Here is a 21430-nt window from a genome sequence, read left to right as displayed (position 1 = left end):
GGGCGCAAGGCCTGAAGGGTCGGGACCCCCCTGCGCTCTGACCCTGCAAGGGAATCCTCCGGCTCCACCTCCCCCGTGCGCACCGCTAGCTCCAGGGATCGCCTGCTCTCCCCGGGCGCCCTCGGGCGCCAGGCGCCGCCTGCGGTTGGGATGCTGCCTCCTGGGTTCAGCTCCCGGGCGCTGGGAGAGCTGGGGTCTCTGCGGCGGAGGTGGGGGTGTTGCTTCCTGCAAAGCTCCTTGCTTTCCGCCGAGCTCTGGGCAGATCGCTGAGGGTCTCACTCCAGCGGCTCCCAAGCGGGTCTGGGAAAACGCAGCCAGGAAGGAGGAAAAGCACCCACTCCTAGGATCAGGGCAGCCCCGGTTTTCGTGGAGAGGGAATGGGGACCTCAGGCTGCTTAACAAGAAGAGAGGCTCCGGGGATCTCAGAGCCCCATGCCCCTTCTGTTCCTAAAATTCTACATTAGCATCCTAACATGAACGCTTTCCCTTTTCCTGCCAGCCCCACATGCATGTCTGCATAATTCGTTCTTGCGTTTCCAAAGCTGCACATATTGGGCTTTGTTGAAGCAGCATTATTTTTGGCTCCCCAAGCTCGGTTACTCCCATACATGGATGCAGAATGAGACCCTTGGACCACCTCGAAGGGTGCTTAGGCAGATGGTTTTCGGGGTGCCTAGGTTCTCCCAACTCTTGGGGCCCAGTTCCCCTGTGCAGAGCTATGTGGCTTCCCATAGTTCAGGGATTAAGGCAATATACAGGTCTGACCTGACACAGGTCTATACAACACGTAATATGAGGAGAAATATTTAAACAACGTTGTTACAAACATATGCTAGAAAAATCATCTAAGCCATATGATCTCCCATGAGAGTCTTTAACAACAGTGATTCTACTTCTCTTAGGGGAGTGGAGTTTGGAAAGAATGGAAGCATGGAGATTGATAATTAAGTATACAGCTTCTAAGTTAAAGCTAGATTTGTGTCCATACAACTGTTAATGCTTTTCAGAAACAATGAAAGCCAGATGAACTCACTGGCTTTACCACTGATTTGAGGGATTCTGTACCTCACACATTTTATGGCCTATGGTGAATACATATTTTCATTACATTCTCATTGCTGACTCCAAATGAATGATTATGATATAATGGAGCTTGACTGTAAACTAATGAGCTTGTAAAAAATATATTGTTTCTCTAGCCAGCTCTTGCAAAATGCCAGTTTAATTGCATAAGTAAAACTGGCAAAAATAGGAAGTGTTCATGGGATTTTTTAAAATAGGAAGTTGGCAAAACTCTCTAAAGAAACAATGTATTTGATTTAGATGGAATTCCTGTTGGATGCCTGGATGTGCTCAGTCCTGTTTCTGTAGAATCCAGTTAATTTTCATTTATTTCCTACTGGCCTTCATACTCCATTTTGGGTTTGGAGAGAAACTATAGTTGAAATTAACAATGCTTCATTAGATATAGCGTGGGAGACTAGAAAGAGTTCTGCTTAGTAGGTCAAGTTGTGTATCTTAAAAATTCTTCAGAATAACTGGGAGGAAATGGAGCTTGGAGTGTTCACTGTATTGAACATATCGATCCATATATATAACAAATATGACCTTGAATCTTTTCCTATTACTTTTTCTTCTCAAGTTTTAGACCTTCAATTTGTAGCAAACAGCTGAGTGCTTGTGGTGAAATAATACAAATGCTCTATATGAACTTAAAGGTGGCCAGTATTTCTCTTCAAGTTGCTTTTTCAGTTATTGAAGGCCAAAGGGGGAGAAATCATTGAGAAAGTTGTTGGCAGTTTGTTGCAGTTACTAAGTTCTTGGTATGCCTCATTAATAATAAACATGTGGGCTAATAAGAAGCCAAATAAAGATTCTTTCTTCGCATCTATTTCTCCACTGATAGGGGAGTAGTTTGGCTTTGAGTTCTGTCTTTTGGTTGCCTTTCTTTGCTGACTGCCTTGAGTATTTCAGCCTCTGGTTTCCGAGTTGAGAAGGATTTACTCTAGTTTATAGGTCTTAATCACATGAACATGAAAATCAAGAAGTATCCTTTTATATTTTAAATTGATAGTATTTTCAAATCCTTATTGCATGAAATTGATGCAGAAAGCCAATTTCCAGACTTCAACTTCACACTCACCAAAGGCCTGAGTTGTCTGCTGTGTTGCGGTACAAGGTGAATACATACTTAAGTTTCAGAAGAACTTGTGCCAGACACGGCAGCAGTTAAATGACTTGACCTTTTCAGAAGAGAAAATAACTTTCTTTTGGAGTGGTATAAAGCAAGATACTTAAACTTAGAAAGGAATGGGAAAGAAGAAATATATAGACCTGGCTGGTTCTGTCTAGAAGTTTGAAGTGGTCAATCAGTTTTGTTTGGAGAATAATGCTATAAACAACAATCATGGAGGACTGTGTGTATTGTTCTTTGCACTCTGGTGCTTTCATATTTTTGTTTGTTTGTTTTGCAAAAGAGTAGGCTGAGATTTAGAGAGGTATAAGAGACTTTCCCAAGCTTACATAGCTGGGGAGTAAGTTGTGGTGGGATATGCACCCAAGCAGTGTGACTCTTGAGTCTACTATGTAACTACCAGGCCTGGATGTAACATTGAAGGGTCCCTCACAAGACCACAAAAGAAGGCCAATATAACATCTGTCTCAGTTCTTCAAACTTAATGAAATAAGCTCACTGGGATTTATATAAATTTGTTTAATTCACCTACCTTGATAACTATATCTACAAGTGAACTTGAAGGTTAGGTTTGAGCTTTGAGTTCTCCACATTCTCGGAGCTGTGAGCTGGAAGGCAGCTGGGTGAATGTGCCCCGGCACAAGTGTTTTCCTTTTGGTTCCCACTCCAGGTACATTCCCACCTGTTGGAGGCTGTTGTGTCCACTTGGCACGGCAAATCTTTGTATGTATTTTCTGCACCTTTTGACCACACCTCTGGCTCACACCAGATCTGGGAGAATCGTGTTCATGTCTTGGAAGTGTGTGGTATCTGATGAGGGAATTCTGGGGACCTGCAGCACAGTTTAAAACCAGGTGGAGGGACACTGGTTCCAGGTCGTTAGGTCCACTTGGTCCCAGAAAGTCTTCAGGAAGACAGGGTGTGGCAGGAGTAGAGCCCAGGCTGTGACCCCTCTTATCTACTCCAAGGGTGATACTGTTGATTACCACATTATACAGCCTTTTGGACACACAGATAAATGTTTTTATTAAATTATAAAATATGTATTCATAGTTCTTTTTCATTTCATCTTCTTGTGGGAAAGCTTGTACAGATAGTTACATTTTTTAGGTAGAAATTTGGTTGTAATGGAACTGTAAGGTTCAATCTGTATCCATATGTCATGATTTCTGTTTTAAGACTTTTTCGTATCTCTTCCAAACCCTGACAGTTTCTTAAGAGCATTTTAAATCTGGCATAATGTCTACTCTGACAAGTATTGCAAGATGATTTACTAGCTAAGTCATATCAATTTTTTTCAGTCTTGCCCAGCATCAAGATAACATCTGTATTTCCAGTTTTACAGTTTGGTTTCCTTTGGAAATTAAAGCATGTTGCTAAGCTCCTAGTATTGAAATGCTAGTATAGGCTTCACTATAAACGGCCAGGTGGCCAGGGTAATTGCTGTATTATCCTGACTGTCCATTTGCGAGATCTTCATTTTGCTTCATATGTCAGGTTTTTAAAAAGAGATTTACTACACCTCTCATTCTTTCCTGACTCTTCACATGCCTATCTTATAAAACAATGTTAATTTTGAGTTTTTGATGGTGACAAAAATGATGACTTGAACTTGGCCAAATAGTGTCTAAATTGTTTCCCCTTTTCCTAGAGCCTTCCTTTCCTTAAATGTTTCATTGTATTTAACAATTTGAAGGCAGGAAGCCTTTTAATTTTTATTGTATGAGCTCTGATAAAGCACAGTTCTTCAACCTTTGATTTGTTTGGCTGAATGAAAAAGGATGTCTTCAGAAAATGTTTTCAATGTCATTGCTATTTTCCTATCTAAATTAGTTGGTGATGTTTCTTTGCCATAGCATGGTTAGGGAAAAATCAGTCTGTTGTTTCGTTATTATAACCCATATCATACTTTTGCATCATTACTGTTTCATTTCAGCAATGTTGAAAAATATACCTTCACTGCTCCAAACAGGAGTTTAAAGGTGGCAGTGGTAGCTAATTTGTTTTTCATTTTCGTTTGAGAGAATGCTTTTGGAAATCCAGTCCTTCTCGAGTCCCCTGACCACCCTCTTTGCCTTTGGCCTGTGGTGCTTCTGTTACTCTAGTTCTGCCTGCCATGCTCATCTCTGCCTGTTTGCTTCTGGTGTTTTCTGTCTTCCTGCCAGCTTGGTGACACAGTCTTGCTTAGCCCCGAGCTCTCCTGAGGTCTCTTTTCCAGGTGGTCTGTGCTTTGCATGCATGACTATATTTTGTTGTTTATTAGCTACAGTCAATAAGTGACGACCCTCTTTCTGGCCTTGTTTCCTGTCGTGGGCTATCTCAAACCTTCACCTGTCTTTTTGAGGCACTTTTCTGTTGTCTCCCCTCCTCTCAGCTGGTGTTCTCTTAGCTGGTAGCCACACAGCCTCTTCCCATCCAAGCCAGCCCAGCCTCTCTTCAGCCACTTTCTTCCATTGATTACACTCCTTCTTGGCTGTATTTTCAACCTCCCATTCTACAGAGATTTCAATTCAACATATATGTGAGGAACCACAACTACCACCGTTCACTACCATAACATACTTCTCTTCCTCTATCATGCACCCCTAGCTGCCACCCCTTTCACCTTCCCTTACTATCTATTTTTCCAGAAGATCTCTCTCCATTCAAGACCCCCATCTTTTTTTTTTTTTTTTTTGGTACCAGGGATCGAACTTGGGTCCTTGCGCTTGCGCAGCAGGTGGTGAAACCGCTGAGCTAAATCCCTGGCCCTACACCCACCTTTTTTAATCACCCATACTTGATGTCAGCTCCCACTGTGGCTGACCTGAGGACCTTGTTTCTCAATCTCTGACCTGACCTCCTTTAGCACAAGGCAGCTCACAGTTGCCTTCTAAAGTGCCTGTCCCTTGGCTCCTGAAGCAGGCCTATCTCCTGGCTCTTGTCCTTTTGTTCTGCCTGCTCACCAGCATCTGTTTTATTTTGTTTTGTTTGCCTGCTTCATCAAGGCTAAGGGCTCCCTGGATGTGTCTTCAGGCTCCCACTTACCTGTTTTCTCTGGTTCTTTCCCTTTAAGTGCTCCTTCTGCGTTATATGAAGGCATTCCCATGGCATCATTTGATGTCCATCTGCTGACAACTTGTAAATCTGTATTTTTAGTTTAGTGTGTTTTCTGGGTGCCAGACATACGCAGAGTGCATTGAAAAATGGATGACTCTGCTAGAAGCCCCAAGTCAGAGAATGGTCTGAGAATGAGGGTCTTCTCTGCAAACCTGCTCTTCTTCCTCAGTTCCCTCTGTGTGTGGCATGTGCTGCTGTTCACAGTTGCTTCAGCAAAAGATTATATGACATTCTTATCTCTTGCCTCACCCTTGCATGCTACACCCGGTAGTCATGAAGTCTTGTTTATGCTTGCTCCTTAGAGCTCTGCAGTCTGATTCCTTGACTTCTTCCAGCCACTCCTTTAGTCCAGCCCCTTGGAGTCTCTTGCCTGGATTTCAGGAATGGCCACATGAGTCTAGTTTCCTTCAAATTGCTAGTGTGACTAGTAGTCTCTATTATTGCTGTTACTGCTACTTCTGTGACAAATTTACCTCTCAGGCGAAGGTCAAATGATTTATCCATTCTATCTTGTGCCATCAATCCTCACAATAACTCTGAAATGATTGTCGTTATCTTCATTTCTTCATTTTGTAGACGAAGAAGCTGAAATCTGAGTTGTTGTTGCTGGTCCTTGTCCAAGGTTACACTGATTCCATGGTCTCTTGGCCACAATGGTACCATTGCTCTTGACGACTGCATGTATTAAGTTCTAACTGCATGCTCTGCCTTCCTGAACTCTCATTTAACCCTTGTAGTAACTGTGGAGAGTAGCTGATGATGGCAGGGGACAAGAGAGCCTGAGCACTGGCTCTGGGCAGAGGCCACACACCCTGGTTCTTGGGTTAGGACCTCCTCTGCCCTCCCCTCTGGCTTCCCCTTGTCACGGTGCACCAGGAAATCCACCTCCACATGCAGCTGCCTGAATGGTTTTTAAACTCTAAATGGGGTCTTATTGATCTTCCCAGCCTTGAGGAAAGAGTGTGCATCGTAGCTGGCTACCAGGGCCCTGGGGTCTGCCCTGTCCACCCCTCTAGAGCAGTGATGGTAAATCTTTTAGAGACCAAGTGCCCAAACTACAACCCAAAACCCACTTATTTATCGCAAAGTGCCAACACTGCAATTAAACCTGAATACTGAGGTTTTAGTTTAGAAAAAACAACTGTTATCTGATGCTCAGCTGCTGGGGTGACTTGATTTGTGTGCCAACAGAGAGGGCTCTGTTTTCCTGCTGTGGTACGAGTGCCATAGGTTTGCCACCACTGCTCTAGAGTCATTTGTTCCCTCTCAGTACCTCAGTCTGCTTCTTGAGTTTTCAACTGAGACCATGATAGGAGTCAGCAGTGTCCACTTGGCCAGAAGTCTCTCTTCAGCAACTCACCTCTTATCTGTCTGCCTCTCACCTGGTTTCCATGCTGGCCTGGGTGGAGTCTCCTCCAGAAAGGTGATGATCTGTGTCCCCACTGGCTGGCTGACAAGCCTTCCTAGGCTCCCGTCTCTGTACTCCTGTCTCCTCTTTGCAGTCCTGGTGACTCATTGTCTTAGTTGCTGTAGGGTGTTTCTGCTGTGGACTCTTTCTGTACCCCCAAATTCATAGGTTGAGACTCTAATGTCCCAGATGATGGCATATGGAAGTGGGGTTTTGGAGAAGAGATTAATGTAGATGAAGTCATGAGTGTAGACCTTCCCATGACGGGTTTAGTGCCCTTATATAAGGGGATGAAGAGAGCTCAGCTCTCTTCCTGCTGTAGGAGGACACACAAGAAGGTGGCCATATGCAACCCAGATACTGGCAGCCTGACCTTGGACTTGCAGCCTGTAGTACTGTGGGAAATAAATGTTTGTTAAGCATAGTCTGTAGTGTTCTATTATGGCAGCCTGAGCCAACCAAGAAAATCCCTATCTGACTGTCAAGTGAGTAAAACAGAAACTGGTCCTTTAGGTCACTGGCAGTGTGTTGGGGTTTAGTGATCACATTCCAAAAATACATACCCCAAATTAACTGCATTAATATAATTGGGCTCTGCCGGCCTTGAAACTCACTTTTTCATTGTCAACTTGGTTACCGTTCTTTTTGATGGTTATGAATTATAACCAGCAGCTCTTTGAACTGAGAGTTAAAGGGAAGTTGTCATGAAATAAGGCACAGATGCATGGGTGATGAAAGTCTTCAAAGGAAGCAGTCACAGACTACTGCCATTTATTTCTCTAAAGTTTTCTTCTTGTACAAGAATACTGCTATATCGCACAGGAATTGTTCATTTCTTTAGGAGTGGAAACGGTTGTTCGTGCTATGAAGTGGTGAGTGCTTTTCCATCTGCAGATAAGATTCAGAGTGACAGGCTTGCACAAGTCTTGCTAGAACAAGGAGTGAAAGCCCAGATTTCTGCCTCTGGTTCAAAGTTCAGAACAATAAATTCTCACCAGGTTTTTCGTAGTCAGCATGGGCTTTTTGGAAATCTGTTCCATGCAGTAAAGCTTAGAAAAAAGGAGAGACCAGGGTGTGAATTAGTCTCTAAAGCATCGTTTTATGGTATGGGAAAAATGATCAATGTATGGCTTTTCCTTTTTGAAAGACTCCTTAGGGCAATATGTGTAATGAGCTATAGAGGGCAGTTTCATTCATTCATTCATTCATTCATTCATTCATTCATTCATATATTCATTCAGCTGAGACTTAGGGAAGGAAAAGGAAGTAAAAGCCTGCATCCTTTTAAGTTATCTAAAGGAAAAAATAGAAAAAGTAAAGGAACCCTTCCTGTTATAGGAGAATAAAGGAGGAATCTGTGTGGTTGAAAGCACTCCAAGTGCAGGGTCTATGCTCATGGTTGTGTTAGTATATCTATTAATACATTCATTTAGAGGGTATGGTTGTGTACCTCTTTTATTCAAAGCCTGTTTTTTGGAGAGGATATGACAAATTCATTGACACAATGTAAATGACTAAAGCTAATTTATTTTTCATTTTAACAAAAGTGTAAGGTCTAAAGTAAGAGAAAATAACTTCTTAACAGCCAAACTTGAGAAATGAATAAGCCAGAGCAAACATACTACTGTGAGCTCTGGAGGAACCTTGTTGGCATCTGTGAAATGAAATTGTGTCAGCTGTTGCCCATACCGTGCAGCCAAAAGGGCCCTGCGCTGTTAACTCTGTTCTTGCCTGGCTGCTGCTTACCAGCTGGGTGACCTTGGCAAGTCATTTGCACCATAGGGCTTTTTTTTTTTTTTTGGTACCGGAGATCAAACGGGTCCTTGCGCTTGCTTGCGCAGCAGGCGGCGAAACTGCTGAGCTAAATCCCTGGCCCCATAGGGCTTTATTGTTCGGTTTTCTTTCCATATCTGAAAAACATGGGGGAGATCTGGGGCTTTAGCTCTAATCTTTAGAGCTGCTATGAAAAAGCTGGTTATGTATTAGAGAAAGGTAGTTTTATTAAAGAGAGGGTGATACTGAAAGAAAGAAATAGAAGTATCTTTTCCTTTGAAGGCAAGGCTGAGACGGGAGGGTTCACTAAAGGGCCATCCAACTGATGCATCTACTTCTAGCTAGGGTGGGAGTGAGGCTGTCCCTCACTGGGTGTGATGGCTTGTGTGACAGGACTCCAATAGTGTTCAAGGATAAGACTGGGAACCCTTTTTAAAAGTCACCTTCCCCTTCTCTAAAACCTCCTTCAACTATTGGAGTTCTAATTAAATTTGAAATCTGACAGTGGAGACACTTAGACTCATCTTTTTTTTCTTTTTGCATTTAATTGGGTTAACCTTTATGAAGAAGTGTGATATTTGATTTAAAAATTTTAGGCATATAGCTTCTAATATTGGCTGTTTGAGGAGGCCTTCTCTATTCTTATTTGTCCTTTATCTTGTCAGCCCCCAATGAACTAATGGTAGTATTTATTTTAACTTGAGGGCAGTTTGAGTTGAGATACCAAATGAGCATTAAAAAGAGAAAATCACAGCAGCTTTAAGGAATAAAATTTTAAAAGGTGAAATGTACAAATTAGCCTGAATAAGAGCATGAATAAATCCATATTAAACAGATTAATTTCACTGGGGAATTTATTCCTGGAATGTCACTGTATAGTTAGTTTTAGAACTGACATGACAGGGTAGAAAAAATGAAAATTTTTTTCATGGGCAGTTTTGGTAGGAAGTAGAGAGCAGAAATTTTATAATATTTGTTTATTTTGTATAATGATAGAATCATAAACTATCATCAAGTAATCTCATTCAAACCCCACAAAAATTGTATGCTGTCACCCCATTTTAAAAACATGGAAATGGGAGCTCATAGAGGTCTTGGAACATGCCCAGGTTTAGACTCGTGAAAAGAGGAAGAAGAGCAGGAAGATGTGGCTGCTGGAAACTGGACACAAGTGTCACCTTCATGCCCCAACCAGCTCATGTATTCCCACGTTTGACTCATCTACCGGGCCTGTCTTTTCCATTTAATTGACTTGATACACTTTTTATTATGCTTCGTCTTACTTGAACCACTGATAAGATTCTGTTATTTCTTAGATGAGCCATTTCAGAAGTTTCTTTAGAAAAATTCAAATCTATTAGCTCTCAAGCCTGTATTACAGAAACTGTGCTGCTTATTTCTCTGTCAGGTTTCTAAATGCTATGTAAAAAGCCCTTAACAACTTGTTTTGCTTACGTTAAAGGATGATTTTGCTCAGTCTTAAGGTGCCGTGATAGGCGATTTATCTTTCTCTTATATTCTTTATGTTGCTAGTGCAACCGACATAGATGCTTCATTCATTTCTGCTAATATTAATGGAATCAAATCTGTTTCAAGCCAAGGAGGTGAAGTGCTGAGTTTTCAGACTAGCAAGGATGGCTTTTCTGCCTCCTTCTTGTGAATTAAATACTCTACACAACATTTCTAATTAGTCAACTGGCTTTTCTCAAGCTTGCAGTGAGGTGTGGCAGCTCTCTGACAAGTCAAAAGAAGATGAGTCACTGATTTAGTGCTAAAACATGATTATGCTTGCTACAGTGAAAACACCTTACAAATGTTACAACTCAGAAAATACCAACATGTACTGTCTCTGGTAGACAAGTACCTATTGTTAGGCTAAAATGTTCCATTTCTTCATCAAACCTCAAGGGTTCGGCATTTAGTAACTTGTCAGAAGCAGTTTGTATGGATAGGTGTTTAGCTAATGAAAACCTGTCTGCATGTAGATAAATAGGCCCTCACCAAATCTAGCCTGAGACTCTGACGTGTTTAGTTGCTGATCGTGTCTCAAAGATCTGCAACGTCCTCATGATAAACTTTGAGAGGGAAGGATGGTGGGCCATATTCAGATGATGAGTGAACAATGCCAAAGCTGAGCTACCTCTTCTGTTTAAATAAGAGCAAAACTAGGGACTAGTTTATTACTGAACTCTTACTATAAACTGTGAAGGAGGGCAAAGAATGATATTCAGATAACATATAGAATATTTACTACCGTGGGATTCATCACAACTAAGGCATCCACCCACCTGGCTGTGGGCTCCAAGGGTGCCAGGCACTGCTCTGCACAGGAGGGGTGGGCTAGACTCGAACCACAGCCTGCTTCTCCAGGAATCCAGGCTGGTGAGTACCTTCTTCCCTTGGCCCCACTTTACAAAATCACAACCAGGAAGTTCTTAAATATTGTTACTGGTGGTGGGAAACAACTTGCCTCATTTTAGAAATCCTTGTTAATTACTATCTCAGTTCTTTACGCCCCACAGGGGCCATAGCCTTGTAATAGTAACTCTTCCGTCCCCTGGAGTGAGGAGTTAGGTCTCTTGGAAGGACAAAGTGGCCACCTTGCTTCCCATCCACTTTTATTCCTAGAGTGGTTGATGCCGTCATCCTTGGGTGACTTTAATTTCCTCCTTTAAATGATCTAGGCTGCTCAAGGAAGTTTTGAGGACTCATAATATTAAAAACCATCCCCAGAAAAACCATTAGCAAAATCTACTATCCTTTTGCCATAACTGATTCTGCCTTGTTAATGCGTATATTCAAAGTGTGTTATTTGATAGGGTTTTTTATTTTGAATTTTTGGGTGTTAGAGTTTCTGCTTTCATTGCAAATTTTGGTCACACACCAGGTTTTAAGAATATAGAATAGCTAATGAATGCCTCAATTAAAAAAATCTTCCTATTGGACGACTGGATTCCTATTCTTCAAGAGAATTAGCTTCTTACAGCATGAACTATATCACATTTGAATAATAGATAATAGTGATAATAGATAACTTGCATCCCGAATAAAAATCTTTTTTCATAAACTATTCTTTTATGTGTGCCTAGAAAAGTTACTGGAGCAATACATAATAAATAAATAGTGCTGTTTTAGTGCCACTATGGATAATTTTTATTTTATCTGTTTTGTCCAATAAATTATATTTCTTTTATAAGAGAAGAACTTTGAAGTTATTTTTAAGGAGGAATAGCGATGCATATCCCACTCTTTTTTGTTGTCATGGACAAGACAAGGGAATGTTTTAAGTCTATTTTCTGCTGCTATAATAGCATGTCAAAGACTGGGTAATTTACAAACAATAGAAGTTTATTTGGTTCAAGATTCTGGAGGCTGAGCATTCCAAGAGCTTGGTGCTGGCATTTAAATGGCAAAGTCCTCCATACTGCATCATGGTGGAAGGGCAAATGAGTATGCTCAGGACAAGAGTGAAAAATTGGGCTGAAATACACACTATTTTTGTCAGAAAACCACTCTGATGCTGGCTAACCTACTCCTGTGTAATGTTATCATTTCATTCATGAGAGCAGAGGCCTTGTGACCTAGTCACCTCTTCAAGGCCCTGACCCAGAATCCTGTTAGAATGACAGTTAAATTTCAACATGAGTTTTAGAGGGACATTTGAGTCATAGCAGGACACAAGTCCTCACTTACCGTAGAGGGCTTTACAATTTTTGGAACAGCTCCGATGACACTTTTGCCATCTCTTCTTTTTGAGGAAGGCAGGCATTAAATTTTAAAAATTGTAAATAATTATGATTTTAAAAAGCATTATACTTGTTCACATTAGATTCTTTACATTTTCAGAGTAAGCAGTGGTGACACTTTTGGAAGTTAGGATGTCCTCATTGTTAGGGGGAGGACAGTCTCTGGTGTGGATGGTGTCACTGTCCACAGGACAGAAAGAAAGTTAGAAAGACAATTAGATCATTCTTTACTTTGTGCAGGAGCTCAGCTCCTCCCCCTGCTCTAGGGCTTACTTCTCCTGTATCTTAGAAGTTCAGCCCCTTCTCATATGTTTATTGGCCATTTGAGTATCCTCTGTGAAATGCTCATTTCAAAAAGCCAACTTTGGGTTTGAGTTGTCTGTCTGTATATCCTGGCCTGATCTTTATACATTTCAGGTATAAGCCCTTTGTCAGAAATATGTGTCGTAAATATCCCCTTTGATTTTGTGAGTTCTTTTTCACTCCTTCAGTGGTAACTTTGGTGAACACAAGTTCTTTATATTGTCCAAGTTGTCAGTTTGTTCCTTTATAGTTGGTTCATTCATTTTATATCTTGTTTAAGAAATCCTTGTCTGCTCCAAGGTCATGAGAATTTCCTCCTGTGTTGTCTTTTCTAAGCCTCATTGTTTTACTGTACCTACTATATTTTGATCTGTGGCCATATGAGATGTTTTTGTATGTAGCATAATAAATGAATTAAGCTTCTTTTTTTCCTCTCGGTCATCCAGTTGATTCAGCACCATGCATTGAAAAAGGTCATCTGCTGCCATTGCATTGTAGTCACACATCAGGGGATGTTGTGGTGCATGTGATATTATTCAACATATAAAATGGAGGGATTGAATGTTTGTGTCCCCCCATTCATATGTTGAAAGTCTCACTCCCAGTGTGATGGTATTTAGAGGTGGCACCTTTGGAATGATCAGGTCATGAAGGTGGGACATTAATGAATGGGGGTAGTGTCCTTAGAAGCCATAAAAGAACTCTCTCCCTCTTTCTATCATGAGAGGATGCAAGAAGAAAGTACCACCTAAGAACCAGAAAGTGGGCCCTCACCAGACACGGGTTGTGCTGATACCTTAATCTTACAGCTTCCAGAACTATGAGAAATAAATTTCTGCTGTTTAATAATAAATTTTTGTCCTATCTTACAGCAGTCTGAATTGCCTAAGACAGATTATCTTATATGTGTGTATCTGGATAGATTCTAGTGAGTGGGTTTTAATATTGGGTGGAGACTTTCTGCCTTGTTTATTGAACTTCCTCTCTATGGCTCAGTGGCCCACATACTGTAAATGGTCAGTAAATATCACTGATTGATAGACAGATCTTAAATTATTGTTAGGGTATAAGTCCTTTGTCAGAAGGACTAAGTTAAAAGAAAAGACACTCAAATTTCATTTTAGAGAAGAATTTATGTGAGTAGTTAATTATATTCCTTGAGATCCCAAAATATAATTTAAAACCAGTCTTGTTGGCCAAAGTCTTAGAAAGGTCAGTTGACCTCAGACTTTCCAGTTAGTTCTGTGTCTAATCAACCATCCATCTAGCCATCTGATAGGTATTTATTATGTGCCTACTCTAGGCCAGGCATAAACTTAAATTGAAATAAAAACATTTCTTCCAGATTTCTATTTTTAATTTTAGAACATTTGTTCTTTCTTTACAAGTTAAAACACTTGACACAGGGAGAGTAATTTTGGGAATTTTCTTTTATTTCTAAGATAGCTTTGTCTATTATAGTTATTTAAAATTTTATGTGCGACAACCTGGGTAAACAGACAGCAGGCTAAGAATTGGAGTCTTGTTTTTCTATCAGACCATTTAAAAATCAAACAAAGAAAAGAGGTTTTTTTTTTTTAAAGCATAGTGTTTTATACAGTGAATTCATTAAGCAGTTAAATATTCTCATTTTCAAAATTTATTGCCATAGACAAATGCAATTTTTGGTTTTTAGTGTGTACTTAGGAAGCATTATATCGGATTGCACTGCAAGTGGGCCATTGGTTGAGTGCTGCTGTTGCTCCTGGTAACTGTTCCTTAGAGCTGCTCTCATGTCCGCCATATTGCTCAGTCTCACCAGGTGCTGGGTTCATGTTCCAGGGCTTCTCTGCTCCATGCTCCTTCCAGATATATGAAGGAGGAGTGGCAGGGAGTGGGTAGATGCCCTCAGCAGGGCTCTTGGAAGGTGTCTGCCTCCCCTCAGCACTTCCTGTTGCAGCTTGCCAGTTGCAGCTTCTCCAGAGCCTCTTGTGGACACTGGGAGAGGCAGCCACAGAGCTGGGTCATACTCGGAAAAGAAATAGATTCCTAAGGGAACAAGGTATCTGGTGCTATTGATTATGGCTTACATGACAGGACATTGATTCTCTTTTATTTTGTTAATGTAATTTCCACTTTCATTATTGTTTAGTTTGTTCCCATTGAATACTTTATATACTTAGTAAAACCTCACCTATCCAGAAGCCACTAATTTTGTAACATTGATTGTTTAGAACACAGTAGAGAACATGAAAGAAAGCAAGAATAACTTTGAGAACCCATAGAGATCCTGGAGTTGTCATGTTCTTTGGCAAGAGCCTTAGGCAGGCATGGAGGGCATGTTTACTGCTTTTTTAGACACAATTCTAACAGGTTTGTTTTTCTGGCTTCTCAGTTCACTGTGACTTGGAAGCAGTAAACGAGACTGCTGGATGTAAGCACTGGGAAAACATCTAGACATGACAGCTGACAACAGGGGAAGAGGCAGGATCTATAAAAAGCTCAGAAGACTGGAGCCATTTTATAGAAGGCAAAAAGAGCTCCATGCATGGCAGTAGCTGGAAGGTGTCACTGTAGTGCTGTGCAGTGGGACATCTGATCATAGGTGACCTAGTCACTAAGGAAATGTTGGATTATGTTGGAATCCTCTGCTGCAGAAAGTAGGTACATGAGTAATTCATTTACAGAGTCTCAGGCCAAGGGTTTAAATATTTGTTATCTGAAATAATTTGCTTATACTTGTATGGAACCATTGTTTCCCTCAGGATAACTCAATAAACAAAATAATTCCCCTTTTCTCTTTGTCTCCCTTCTTTCTTTGTCCTCCTCATGCTCCCTTTCCTCTGCTTCTCTCTCTTTCCTTCCCTCCCCACTCTTTCCTCCCTTGCTGTCTCTACTCATTTCTCTTCTCCCTTTTAACCCCCCAAATTCCCTTCCCCAGTACAATACAGTTGCCCTTGTTTTTGAAGTTCACTTATATCCACTGAGTTGCTGGTAAACATTTAGCAACCTGTTCTCAGGTAGAAAAATCCCTGGATTTGGAGCACACGTTGGTTTGCTTGGTGTGAGTGCTGCCCTCTCCCCATGGTTGATTTTAGGGCACCAGTGTGAAGCTGCTGATTGTGGACCAGTGAGCGTGTTTCCTCCACACAGATGCAAGGCATTCAACAGCATAGATTGCTGTAAAATGTAATAAAGTAATTAGAAAATGGTGAGTTTTGAATATTTAACAACTTTTTAAATATAATTAAGTACTAAAATGTTGCTATTATACCTTATTCAACTCAGTATATCCAAAATATTATCTTTTAAACATAAACAGTCAATATAAAATTATTAATAATATTTTATACTCTTTTAAAATATATATAATCTTTCATTAGAGTTAGGGGTGACCTTATGAAAAATCTGCACTAATATAGTGATAATAGAATTCATTGTATGGAGTTTTTAAATAATAATTTAATGGTAGCTGAATCTGTTGACATGGAAACTTTCATCCTTTCCCGACCTCCTTACAGAAGAGGAAGTAGAAGAGGGGAACAAAACAATTAAAAACAACAAAAAGAGAATCTACCATGGCATATTTGAAATGTTAAACAAATGTCCATTTCTGACTGTCTTGGATTTCTCTGTATTTGACAGGAAAAACCATATTTGGTTCTTACAACTGTGGTTAATAAATTGTTTTTGGTAGCATACAACTAAACGCAGTCTCTGAAAGAGAAGGTGTCTCGTAATCAGAGACCTGCACAGAGTGAAGACACAGGACAAGTGAGTAGGAGTGGAGAAAATTCTAGGTATGAAACTGGAAGTGGTAGATGAGACCTGAGTGTGGAAGGGATTGAAAGTACAGTGTACTCGACTTCCTCAAATCTTAGTGACAGAAGATTTTGTTTACAAGTCTGCTGTTTGGGTAGGATTTAGTGGCGGGGAGATTCATTTCTGCCTCACAAGGAATTATTTGGGTAGCAGCTGATCGCTGTAGCATTGTCAGGATGCCTCCCTCACACATTCAGGGAACTGCTGGGGCTGTGGACCACTGTGCCACTTCCTCAACAAATGGGCTTTCTGTGTGCTGCTTCAGTTTCTGACATTATGGTGACTGGGTTCTAAGAGAACATTTAAAGAAAACCAGGAAGAAGTTGTATAGTTTCTAGTGACTTCACCTCAGAGGTCGCATAGTGTCCCCTTTGTGCTATTCCCAGTTCTATCCAGATTTCAAGGAAAGGAAATATGGATTTTACCTTGTAGTGGGAAGGAAGTCAAGTCAACCCCCTCGTGAGAAAGGGAAGTGGAGTGGGAAATAGTGTCAGGGTCAGATTTGGGAAATATAATCAACCACAGAGGAAGGCATAAGAAAATATGGATGATGAGAATTGAATTCAACAAAAATTCATTACACTTCTGTGGTGTACTAGATATCTTTGATGCACCTGTGATACGAAAGTCAACAAAAAGGACAGAAATCACTTTTTTCCTTATAAATTTTATATTCTAATAAAATGAGGGAGAAGAGCATTAGGAGATGAAGTTACAAGGACAGAACCTTGGACTAGGTCATGGTAAGGAATGCTTTTTACATGGTAAGGAATTCAAAGTGTGTTTCTAAGTATGCTAGTTTTATGGAGAAAAGTAATATATTATTTGTTATTGCTATAAATGTTCACTTTTATTTAGCGTAGTTTGTCAAAATACATTTTAAAAAATATTTAAAAATTTGTTTTTTAGAGTAGCTTTAGATGTACTGCAAAATTGAGATAAGGTACAATTTTCATCTTCTTCCTGCTTTCACACTTGCCTATCTTTGCCCGGCCTACTAACATCCCCTACTGGAGTAGTACATTTGGTATGATGGGTGACTCTACACTGACACATCATTGTCACTCAAAGTGCACAGCTTCCATTAGGGTTTACTTTTGGTTGTATTGATCCAGTACATCCTATGGGTTTGGAAAAATGTATCCACCTTCATAATATCATACAGAATAGTTTCACTTCCCTAAAATTCCTTGGATTAACAAGGATTAAACTGTGTTTAACAGTTAGATTATAAAATTTCTAAAAATTAAAAAAAATCCAATCAAAAAATGGCCAGTTGAAATGCATAAACACTTCTCAAAAGAAGAAGCACAAATGGCCAATATGTACATGAAAAAATGCTCAGTGTCTTTGGCGATTAGGGAAATGCAATCAAAGCAACACTGAGATTCCATCTTACTCCAGCAAGAATGGCTGTCATCAAGGACTCAAAAAACAGTGAATGTTGGTGAGGTTGTAGGGAAAAAGGAACCCTTCAATATTGTTGGTAGGAATGTAAACTAGTATAACCACTATGGAAATTCTCCCAAAAACTAAAAATAGAAATTCCATTTGGCCTAGCTATACCTCTCCTGGGTATCATCCCAACAGAGTTAAAGTTGTCCTGTTACAATGACTCACGCATACCATATTTACAGCACTGCAATTGACAATAACTAAATAAATTATGGAGAAAGTCTAGGTGTTCATCAACAGATAAATGGATAAAGAAAATGTGGTGAATATCTACACAATGGAGTATTACTCAGCCATAAAGAAGGATAAATTTGAATCATTTGTAGAAAAATGGATGGATCTTAAGACTGTAATATTAAGTAAAGTAAACCAGACACACAAGCTTAAACATCACATGGTTTCTCTTCTATGAGAAACCAAAATATAGATGATTTAAAGGGCCAAATAAATGAGAGGTGGTAGGAAATAAGGAGGTAGACTTTTTTGGAGATGAGGAAGGGGAGGGATCTGGGGAAGAGAGACAAAGGCAGGGTGAGGGGAACTGGATAAGAAATGATCAAGATATGGTATATAGATGTACTAATTCCCAAAGATGTATATAATTATTATGTGCCACACATAGATACTTACAAAAATATTTTGGAAATACTAACAGCTGTCTCTCATGAGCTGGTCCAAGCCTGCTCCTACACACCGTTACACATACCTAATATCTCATAGTTGAGGGATGATTTGTAATTTTATTTGAGCCTAACAACTATCTCCACTCCATAAGACAAATCCAGGAGCTCACAGTTAAAAAGAGACCTAGAGATGGTCTCTTCTGACTTCTCCAGCTGACACATCTACAGTCTGGTAAATGGGTCTTCTGGGGCCACCGCTGCTCAGATCTCTCATGTTCCAACACAGAACTGTGACTGACGTACACATGGGAAAGCTAGGGGCCTTCTTCAGGCTGCAAACCAGGACCAGAGCTGAATCACTTTCCCTTGTTTCTCTCTAATTTCATTCTGGTTCCTGATTTTGTAACTTAGCACCAGACATATTTTATTTAAGTAGAGATTAATTCAAAGACCACAAAACCATACCATTAAGTAAAATCAACAAGTGTTTGTTAGTGCTTATTATGTGGTTCATGTTCAAGGTTCTCTCTCTCCTCCCTCTCTCTTGAAGAATTTATTTAACTTATTCATCAGCCTTCTAAAGGACATTCATTATATAGGTTATATAATGAATATAACACATATTCACTGCATGGTGTGTATATATATATATATATATGCATAGAGCAAATATACACAAACAGTGATAAAACACATCACATATGTATAGTATACAGTGCTTTGACATTCAGAACTAATGGTTTAAGTTATCATGTACAGGAAATACTCAATTTTCTTGGGCCAGTGAGACTAGGCAGCTTTCTAAAAGATCTCTCTAACCCCTCGTGTCGATTCGTTCATGACAGGGGGAGAAGCGCTTTTGTAGCTTGTATTGTGTGGGGGAACCCCCTGGACCCTGCAAGGTCTGATGTCTGAGGCAGGATGAAGTCCAGACCACAGCTCTGCCACTTACTAGTTGTGTGGTTATTTTTCATGTGGATTCTTGAGAGCCAAAGTTATGGCTGTTTTTACTCCTTGTGAAACCTTGGTTTATTATAGGCCTCAAAATAGAAGCTTCTTTGCCTGAAGATAAAGTTCTTTGGAGATGCTATCTGCCATCTCTCCTGGTGAGCAGTTGTGCAGTAGGAAGCAGGACATGTGAGGGGTGCTGTGATAGGGCTGACAGGGAAATGGCTTGTGACGAAGAGTGTGGGTCTGGCAACTGGAGACAATAGTTGTCCACTCCGTGTGCCTTAAGAGGCAGCTTCATCAGAATTAGTCACTTGGCTGGATATGGTTACAAGGCAGTGCTTGTCGTCAAGTTTTGACCCTTCTATCCACCATATTGTCTTATAAGGCAATCAACTGTCACCTCAACTCCAAGCTGGGGCTTGCTCTGGTTTCGCCTCTCTTCATGATGTGATGAATCACCCAAAAAATCCTGCAGGGTTTTGTCTTTGGCTTTTGAAATGATTTTAAATTTACAAGAAATTTCCTAAAATAGTAGTTTTTCTAAGCACCCTTCACCCAGCTTCCTCTCATGTTAAGATTTTGTATAACCTTCTACATTTAAAACTAAGAAATCAGTGGTAGTCCCATAGAGCTAAGCTGTATCCTTCATTCACCTTTCCTCCATTTTTTCTACTAATCCTTTTTGTCTTCCAGGACTACATTGATTACTAGAGTTTTTTTTTTTTTTTTTTTTGTACTGGGGATCAAACTCAGCACCTTGCGCTTGCTAGGCAGGCACAGTGCCACTGAGCTAAATCCTCAGCCCTACTGGAGTTTGTTTTTAACTCATCTGATTTTCCATCCTCTCTTTGAGTCCCCTAATCCAGCTCCTTGTACCCACCCTCTTTTCCACTCCTCTGAACAGTGCCCAGGCCCAGCCCCTCACACCCACAAGTAGACTCTGTCCCATGTTTTCTGGACTCCCATATCTAGGTTCTCCCACTTCCTGGGAGCTATCCGGAGTAGTCAAGTGAGCCATCACAGAATGCCTCTTCTCCCCTAGCTCAAATCTCTCTAAGTGAAATCTGAGCTCCCTACATTCCCTCTTCTCACCTTCCAAACTTGTCTTGTGTCACTTTCCAACTCCAGCCTTCTTCTGTGGACTGATGAGTCTTTTGAACACTGCTTAGGTCTTCATGATGCCTTGTTCCTGCTGGGTGTTCATCATATGCATCATCTTATTCAGTCTTCAGGGACTGCAACTTGGGAATGATTGAGGCCCAGAGAGGTTTAAGTAACTGGCCCATGATCACCAGCTAATAGGTGAGAGGTCAACACTGAGGTATTTCTGACTGCACACCTCAGGTTGTTATGCACCCCACTCTCTCATCTCAAATTTAAGATAGCCCCATGATTTCCACTCACACCATTCCCAACATCCTCCTTCCTCAAACTCTCCTCTCAGAATCTTCCCAGCCTCCAAAGCCAAACTCACACCCCATATCCCCGGTGCCTTTAATTTTAGGTTAAAATAAATTTGTTTATTCAGCACTTCTCCACGTCCCAGTTTTATTAAGCTATTGAATTATCAAAATTTTATATATATATATATATATATATATATTTGGGGTATACAGTATGATGCTTTGATATATCTGTAGATTAGGAAATAAATAGATCAAAGTAACTGAGATATCTATTATCTTACATACCTATAATTTTTTCATGTGGTGAGAAAATTATCTTAGTACTTCTTAGTGTCTGTAAATCAACTAACAGGAAATATGATACCATCATTCAGCAGGTACTTGCTGTGATGGTTAAGTTTAATTTTGTCAACTTGATTGGCTCAAGAGTTGACTAGTAAAGCATATTTTTGGGGTGTCTGGGTGGGTCATGGAGGTATCACCTTGGGTCCTATATATATAGTCTCTGGCCCCCTCGTCTCTGGAGCTGTTCCCCTACTTTGGTTCCTGGCTGCCCTGAATTAAGCATCTTTGTTCTTCATTCCCATACACCATGATGTTCCTGCCTTGGAGCCACCCATCCATGGACTGAATCTCCTGAAACAGAGCTAAATTGAACCTCCCCTCTCATA

General features: G+C 40.4%; 1 protein-coding gene and 1 pseudogene across 2 annotated transcripts in view; both read left to right on the top strand.

Moving 5' to 3' along the window:
- The window catches only part of Ppp1r14c (protein phosphatase 1 regulatory inhibitor subunit 14C), an 84859-nt gene that overhangs the window by 390 nt on the left and 63039 nt on the right, over positions 1 to 21430 (top strand). The gene's annotated exons all lie outside the window — the stretch shown is intronic.
- The window catches only part of LOC147823330 (G2/mitotic-specific cyclin-B1 pseudogene), a 58330-nt pseudogene continuing 36900 nt past the window's right edge, over positions 1 to 21430 (top strand). Inside the window, exon 1 of the transcript XR_015444041.1 lies at positions 1 to 21430. This exon is cut by the window's right edge and continues 36900 nt beyond it. The product of XR_015444041.1 is annotated as a G2/mitotic-specific cyclin-B1 pseudogene (transcript).

This window comes from Heterocephalus glaber, unplaced genomic scaffold, assembly GCF_053883595.1.
Source record: "Heterocephalus glaber isolate CG9 unplaced genomic scaffold, H.glaber_assembly_v1.0 deba00001593, whole genome shotgun sequence".
NCBI classification, from domain to species: Eukaryota; Metazoa; Chordata; class Mammalia; order Rodentia; family Bathyergidae; genus Heterocephalus; species Heterocephalus glaber.
Note: the sequence above shows the minus strand (reverse complement) of the source record. Positions and strands in the feature narration are given on the sequence as shown.